The sequence below is a fragment of the Leptonychotes weddellii genome, chromosome X (genome assembly GCF_054177405.1).
Source record: "Leptonychotes weddellii isolate Sample4059 chromosome X, ASM5417740v2, whole genome shotgun sequence".
NCBI lineage: Eukaryota > Metazoa > Chordata > Mammalia > Carnivora > Phocidae > Leptonychotes > Leptonychotes weddellii.
In genome coordinates, this window is record NC_138385.1 from 23916475 (window position 1) to 23925427 (window position 8953).

At 35.7% G+C, this 8953-nt stretch overlaps 1 pseudogene; it reads right to left on the minus strand.

Moving 5' to 3' along the window:
• Nucleotides 1-5097: 5097 nt before the first annotated feature.
• Nucleotides 5098-5853, minus strand: LOC102732176 (actin-related protein 2/3 complex subunit 2 pseudogene; annotated as a pseudogene).
• Between the last annotated feature and the right edge of the window lie 3100 nt (nucleotides 5854-8953).

The window sequence follows — 8953 nt, forward strand, 5'->3', positions numbered from 1 at the left end:
CTATTTGAAACATCTAGAACAGGTAAATTCAAGAGACAGAAATTATAATAGAGGTTATTAGGAGCAAGGGGAGGGGAAATGTGAAGTTATTGCTTGATGGGTACAAAAAGTTTCTCTTTGAGTTGATGAAAAAGTTTTAGAAACTCAGATAAGGGATAAGGGGTAAGTTACAACAACATTGTAAATGAAATTAATGCCACAGAATTGCACACATTTAAAGTGATTAAAATGGTACAGTTTATGTCATATATAACACAATAAAATGATTATAATAAAACCCACAGCAATAAAAATAAAAACCATTAAATAATATATAACTTACAAATTTAATTTATATTAAAATTAAAGGTAAAACTTGATTTCAGCTCCAATATGTAAAGAGTGTGGAAATTGCCATCCCATCCTTACATGAATAAGCTAAATATCTTAAAATCCACTTTTCTTGGACTAATCATTAAACTGAGGTGGCAGGAAAAACCTCTACCCTGAAATCTGGAGAGTCAAGCAAACCCAGAAAGTCATAAACAAGATATGCTTACTTGACAAAGAAGCTGCTAGAGCTGTAACTGGTAGGAACACTTACATGGCAATTTCGATCAATTGTTGGAGGTTGAGTATTGACTAGTGTGGGAGTGAGAAACTGCTGGGAGCCACCGTCTGAGAAGGAGCCCCACACTTTCCTTGTTTTTACTTCTAGTAAGCCTACCATGTTCTCCTGGTGAAAATCCCAAAATATCCCCTAATGGTTCTGGCAGGAAGAGAGGAAGATTAATTGTTGTGAAATACATCCAGAGCCTTATTCATAAGAAATAGTATTTTCTTTTTTTTTTTAAAAGATTTTATTTATTTATTTGACAGAGAGAGGCACAGCAAGAGAGGGAACACAAGCAGGGGGAGTGGGAGAGGGAGAAGCAGGCTTCCCGCCGAGCAGGGAGCCCAATGCGGGGCTCGATCCCAGGACCCTGGGATCATGACCTGAGCCGAAGGCAGACGCTTAATGACTGAGCCACCCAGGCGCCCCAAGAAATAGTATTTTCATAGAAAAAGACTTTACCAGAACCTTATGCCAGGTGAAGAAAGGACATTTCTTCTACCCCGAGCTTCTGTAACTTTTCTGTTATCTAAGAGAGAGAACAATACCAGTAGAGAAATGCTTGTGAAAGTTATAATCTGGAGACATGGGACAATAAAATATTGAGGTGTACAGAATTTACCACCACATCAACAGGGCTCTAGTGCAATAATAGTGGACTGCAGATGAAAGAGTTGAAAGACACAGATTCTATGAGCATGAGTACTTGGGGAATTCCAAAGCAAACAAGGGAGACCAAAACAAGGGCACTAGAGAAATTTGAAGCCTTGGGCACATACAACTAAAGAAAACATTAAACATGAAACATTAAATAGTCTAATAAAAAAAGCCTAGTAATTAGCCAGATGAACACGAATCTTCATATTAAAGGACTATTTACCTCAATTCTTACTACTTGATATAAAATGTCCAGTTTTTTCAACAAAAAATTAAAATGAATTCCAAAAAGCGAGAAAAAAATACAGACAGAAAAGACAAAGCAAGCATGAAACTACACTGAGATATGAAACAGATGATTAAATTATCAGATAGGAAAGTTAAAATAATGATGATAAATATATTAAAGGCTCCAATGGAATAAGTAGATAGCATGCAAGAGCATATGGGTAATATAAGAAGAAGATGGAAACTCTAGGAAATAAAGAAAAGAAAATGCCAGAAATCAAATATCACATAAGCAATTAAGAATGTCTTTGATGAGCTAATCAGTAGACTGGACATGGTTGAAGATGGAATTGGTGAGTTTACATATAGCCCAATAGAAACTTTGCAAACTAAAATAAAAAGTAAATGAACAAACAAATCCCCAGAACATCCAAGATCAGTGGGATGAATTTCAAAGTGTGTAACATACATGCACTTGAAATAACACAAGGAAAAGAAAGAAGTAATTCAGAAGAAATACTCAATTAATAACCAATAATTTTCTGAAATTGATGAGAAAGATCAAACCACAGATCTAGAAGATCAGAAAAGACCAAGCAGGATAAATACCAAAAAATTGACACCTAAGTATATTATATTCAAATCATATGAAACCAAAGACAAAGACAAAAATTTGAAAGCATTTGGAGCAGGCATGGGAACATCACCTAAAGAGGAACAGAAAGAATTAGAAGAAACTCTTCTTTAGAAACCATGTAAGCAAGAAGAAAGTGGTGTGAGAGGAAAGCAAAAAAAAAAAAACCCAACCAGCTAAGAGTTCTGTATCCAGTGCAATTATCCTTCAAATGTTAAGGAGAAATGCTCTTTCAGACAGGCAGAAACTGAAAGACCTATGAAAAATAAACTTCCCTACATAAATTTCTATTGCAAACTATTGTGGAACAATGGCTCATCATTTGGCATAATGTGCTCCACCTAATACATGCTAATTTAATAAACTCATAACATGCAGTTAAATTTTAAAGGATGGATTCATTCTGTATGACACTGCAATAGTAAATACATGATCCCAATGATCATCAAAATTATAGAACTTTACATCCTAATGAATGAAACAATTTAAAAAATCATTCAACAGGTTGGGAGATCTCAGATGAAATGAAGAATGTGACAGAAGAATCTAAATGTATAAAACCTCACTTAAAGAAATGGAAAATAAGGAAGTGCCCTACATAAGTTTGAAAATTAATGGAATCTGATCTACAACAATATCAATCTACCAATAGAATACCAATCTACAACATATCTAGGAATTGAACAATAAAATTAATGAGTGGTGAGTGATGGGTGCCAGGTTTCTCATTATTGGAGTGAGAGGTTACAGATAAATAATGAGAAGAGGCTAGAATCATTTATGTGATATGGAATAGGGTAGGAGACAGGTAACTAAACATATATAGATTTCCTTGCTCTTATAGCTGAGGGGACCTAGACATTATAGTTGTAATAATCACACTTAGCACCCAAGATTTTAATTTCTAACACTATTCTCCAACAAAAGAAACCAGGACTTCTCAGAGAAAAGGCTGATTCTAGGACCAGAACAGGAAATACATATGACTAATTTAGAACATCTTGTGTGCTAGAAAGTTAGTGCTAAACAAACAAATGAACCACAATAATGTGAAAAGGCTAGGAATCAACTGAAAGAGCCCAGTTGGCCAAGTTGGAAAAATTCAAGCAATAACAACAACAAAAAGAAGTACTGAATTATAACAAAGATGTAGGATAAGTATACATGAGTCCATACTTATATAAACCAATAACTAACTAAATAACTAAATAAATAAATAACTGGGAGAGAAGAGATAAAACTAGCATGGAGAAGAATTCTGACTATTTTTTTGTAGATACTCCATCCTTAAGGAAAGGAAGTATAACTCCTCATTCTTTTTAAGTGTGGGCTGCACACAGGGACTGATTTCCAGAATACACTATGGAAAAGAGGAAAAATGAATAACTTAATGCTGGAGAAATCTGACAAATGCTATTTCAGCCAGGGGATCAAGATGAACATCAACAGTGATAAAGCATATTGACAGGACATTCCCTTGATATTATGTGATAAAATGGTATGTTAACCCTATGGTCCTAGCAGAAAGCACACAACCATAGTCTAACCACGAGAAAAAAAATAAAACAAATCCAAAAAAAGGTAAATTCTTGATTGCCTTCACTTTTCATTCCCTTTGGACACCTGTGGGATTTTTTATATATGTAGTCCGACAAATTCATCAGGTTTTAATATCTAGGGATCATTCTCGTTCATTTTTTCCTGGCACCTGGTGAGAGAACTCAGTCTACAGATTCAAGTATTCCTTTATTTCAGAGCAGTTTCATCATAAAGTTAAATATACATATATTTTTTTCTGTTTCATTTGTTCTGCTTTATTCAGAAAAACCAACTATCCAATTTTAAGGGCTTCAGTTTTTGGCTTCCACATGAAACTTCTAATTAGTTGTTCCTCTATGTAGGTTTTTAAAGCGTTGCCTATAACTCTCATAGGTCTCATTCTTCATGTCTCTGACTTAGGACTCTACAGTGATGTACGTTGAGTCTACACTTCATTGAACAGAAACCGACAAGGGAAAAAGTAAAAATTTTTTTCTTTCGGTTTCACGATCCATTCAATACCACTGAAACACAATAAGCACTTGGATACTATATGGTTCACCTGCCATTACTTACATTGCTTAACATCTGCAAAGCTGAAACTCGGCTATCTCCTTGTAGCTTTTCCAATGTGTCTAGCCTTGCTCCCAAGTCATTTCTCTTAGATACAGACTGAACAGTTAACAAATAACATATATTTAAGCATCCTGGGTTTTGTGCATTTAATGCATTTGTCACGCACAAAGTGATGCTCTCTTCTTGCTTTGATTTCCACACTCCCAAGTATCATCTGTACAATTTAAGGGGCATTTACAATTAAAGGTGCTCTTTCCCAAAATTCTGCTTGTCTTTATTTTACAAAAATGTGACAGATCATGAAACTGTCCTTCAATTTGATCCTAAACTTTCAGAATCTGTGGTTTTGGCTTGTGGTCTTTCCCTAATTATACTACATATGTTGTTTTCTTCTTTGCTTTTAGCCCTTTCCATGAGAAGTTGTGAAATCATAATGAAACTCCACTGTTTTCATGTATATGTACATGTATGAAATATAAGTATATGGATAATATATGTCTATATGTCATTTTGTATATTCATGTACATATACATTTAATTAAAGATTTCTTCTTAACTTACTACTTTTTTTTTTAAGATAGAAAGATTTTCTTTATTAATGACCTCAACCAAATTTCTTTAGCTATAGGAGTTTCGAACTCCAATACTTAGGAGAAAACCAGTTAAAATTGCATTATCCTGCAACTCAGTAGTAACATATTGCCCAGGGAAACAGCTTGGAAAAGAGGGGGGAAGGGAAGGGGAGTGAGGGAGAGAAGGTAAAGAAAAGGAATGAAGTCGATCAAGTGGAATTCTTGTTTTAATTCTTGAGAACAGTGAAGTTCTTGCAATCACAGCTTGTTTCTGCAAATTATTTTCCAAACAGGTACAAAATGGAACCAAAACAGAGAATCCCTTAAGAACCTGAAGAGGTGCAACATGAAAAGCTAAGATTATCCAGCAGCAAGTATTGCAGCCTTCAGTCACCGGCTGCCTCCTGTTACTGTTCCCAAGAGTTAGCGGGATGAAAATGTCTTCCCTGTAATTATTTTCATTTCTTTTTTCTCAGCATCTGGGCATGCATGGTTCAGCACCTTGAGGAGGACGGATGTTTTTGCCCAAATACAGGTGTGAATATAGGCCTTCGAGCACTTGATGCGGTAGTGCAGATAGTCCTGAGAGGTTGATGGCGTTGTCTCTGCGGCACTGGGGTGGCAAGGGAACAGCACGAAGGTAACATAGTCAATATTGTTGTCCGCAGCAGCACTGATGTCTTTCAGCTCCAGAGGAGGTTCCTTGTGGCTAAAGAGGACCTGGGGGGCTGTGGGGCTGGCTCTGCGTCCTTCTTTGAACTCCAGCATGAACAATGACCACACTGTTGTCATCCTTAAGCATTGTGCTGAAGACTACTGTGACTCTGTTCTTCTCACACTCACCATATATGGTCTCATCAACCCTGTAAAGGATAACTGCCTTGTTCCCTCCTTCCTTGCCCTCTTCTTGGAATTGGAAGGCTTTCTCCAAGACAGAGGCAAAAACAATTTCATTTCAACATGCCAGCCAGATACACAATGGAATCCTTGGGTGCTGGCAGATTTTCAAGGTCATATAGCAAAAAGACATTGTATCCTCATTCAGGATTTACCATCCTGAAGAATATATACTCAGAACCTGAGTCCCGATTGTGCGTTCCAGACAGCTTAACCCCTTTACTCCACCATCAAAAATTGAAGTAAGTAGACATAATTATTCTGCTGTCTCTTGGCAGATCTAACGCTCTACCTTGGCTAGTAGAGTCGGGTTTGGGGATGATTTTAACATCGTTTATCTCTTACTGGGTATATATACTCATTTAAAAAATATTTTATGGATATTTTGAACCTCAAAGTCAAGAGCCTTGTTTCTAACCCATTATTTACAATACAATAGCCTTTCTGCAGTTTTATTGGAAGCAAGGAGATCTTGGATGATTTGTATGTTTGTTTGGCTTTTGTCAACAGTGTACATTGGAAGGTGGAAATAAATGTCACTTATTTTTTCTGTACTTCTACAAGTTTCTCTGTCTTTGCCATCTATGTTTTGGAGATATCTGATTTTCTCTGATTGTGTTTTATTTTTAATAAATAAGGTAACTGGGAAACAACCCCAGAGAGCTATTCTTGTCATTCTTTTTGTCCTTGCTATGGTGAGTGCTGTGAATTGTGCAAGACTGTTGAATCACAGATCTGTACCTCTGAAACATATAATGCATTATATGTTAAAGAAAAAAAAAGAAGAGAGCAGGAGGGGAAGAAGGAAGGGGGGGAAATCGGAGGGGGAGATGAACCATGAGAGTCGATGGACTCTGAAAAACAAACTGAGGGTTCTAGAGGGGAGAGGGGTGGGAGGATGGGTTAGTCTAGTGATGGGTATTAAAGAGGGCACGTTCTGCATGGAGCACTGAGTGTTATATGCAAATAATGAATCATGGAACACTACATCAAAAACTAATGATGTAATGTATGGTGATTAACATAACATAATAAAAACAAAACAAAACAAAAAGAAGCAGATGCAGTTGTGGGCTACTTCTACTTCCTCAAATGTAAAATGATGTTATGACTTCAACACATCTTATTTTCTCCTCTGGTCTCTCTACGTGTCTATGCAGATGAGCCACCTTTGCTATTAAAATTTTGGATCCAAAATTCAAGGTATAGCAACTGGAGATTCAGACGTTCAGAGCAAATTAAGGTGTGGTTTTGTTTAGGAAATAAATATCATGAAAAATAACTATGCTTTGCATTTCTTACTAGAAGTAATTGGGATTGAATGGCTTACTCACCTGTTAGCAGATATTAAAATCATATATATTTAATGTTCCTAAATATTGTCCATTACTAGAATACTATGCCTATAATAGGCCCCAGATAAAAAAATTATATTGTACTTCATATAAAGTCAGACTAATTTATATAAAGCTCAATACATATTTTGTACAATTTCAAATTCTGTGCAAATGTGAATTTAATATAATGTTGGGCCATAAATCTATTTTTTCAATCCCTACAACAAGTCAATGAATTGGAATGAGGCCACTTCCATGTGACAATAAGTAACAAGGTCTGCATGAAAATAGTGTATTCCTAGATTTAGTAAAATTTATTCCTGTGTGGTGAGGGGGAAGATAAAGACAATGTATGAATTATGAAGTGAGTCATAAAATAGATGAGATTAGGTAGTTCAAGAAAAAATTAACAATGACTCACTCTACCCTTTTAAATCCCATACAAACATGACCTAGTCTCCAAATTTTCACACTTGTCTTCTGTCCAGCTTAGACCTTCTACTCCTAGAATAGGAGTACTATTCTCTGAGAAAGATCTTTCTTATATTGATTTCCCCTTCAACCCATGCTTCCCTACAAATTATTCTTCCTATATATAGGTGGTTCAATTTCTTCCTCATCTTTACTGACTGCAGTAGGACTGTAGACATAGTAGCAATAAAGGGCAGATATTATTATCCCCATTCCATGGATGAGGAAAATGAGGCTCAAAGAGTTTATTACTCTAAATTAAAGAGCCATTAAAAAAGAATATTCAAAATTCAACTGTGAGGCCTATCCTCATTCTCCAATAAGATATCTTTTCCAGAAAGGGAACCATATTCTTAAAAAAAGAATTTTCTAGGAAGATATTGCTATAACAACTAAATTTGAACATTACATTATCTGTCACTTTGAATATATTATCAAGAATTCCTGGCCACACATTCTACAAGGTAAAAGTTCCCTGATACCTATTCATTCATTAATTCAAAAGTATGGAAGTATATATGGAAAAATAGTAATAAAACAAATATGGTCTTAGCCTTCATGAAGCTTGAAGTCTTATAGGGAAAAAGCAAAAACTGTAGTTACATTAGTGTTTTTGGTTTTGTTTTTGCTTGTTATGATGCTCTTGCCTTGTAACCTATATTAGGTAATCAGCATAGTCATATCCTCCTGTATCAAGACCCTATCTTCATACTCTGAACAGCATGTCAAAACAGTACCCGGGTTGGAAAGGATTAATTTTTGAGTCCTTCTAGAGACTGGAGTATTCTTTCCCCAGGAGTGCTGATGCTTCCATAGTCCATTGATGGAAACAGATTGCTGTTATCTTTGCCCATTATAACTGCAAGTATGATTTAAATTTCTTTCTCATTAACCATCTGCTGGACAAGCAAACAATCAATTTCTTATTGAAAAAGACCCAACGCTACCCAGAGTGGGCTAATTCTTTTTTTCTTTCTTTCTTTTTAAAATTTTATTTCAAGATTTTATTTAAATTCTAGTTAGTTAACATATATGGTAAAATTGGTTTCAGGTGTAGAATTTAGTGATTCAAAACTTACATATAATACCCGGTTTTCATTATAAGTGCCCTCCTTAATCCCCATCACCCATTTAGCCATCCTCCACTCACCTCCCTCCATCAACCCTCAGTTGTCTATAGTTAAGAGTTTCTTATGGTTTGCTTCCCTCTCACTCTCTTTTTCCCCCTTCCCGTTACAATGGAATATTACTCAGCCATCAAAAACAATGAAATCTTACCATTTGCAATGACATGGATGGAGCTAGAGTGTATTATGCTAAGCAAAATAAGTCATCAGAGAAAGACAAATACCATATGATTTCACTCATGTGTGGAATTTAAGAAACAAAACAGATGAACATAATTCTTTCTTGGTATCTCAGACAGGCTACTTCTTAGCCTGCCATACCT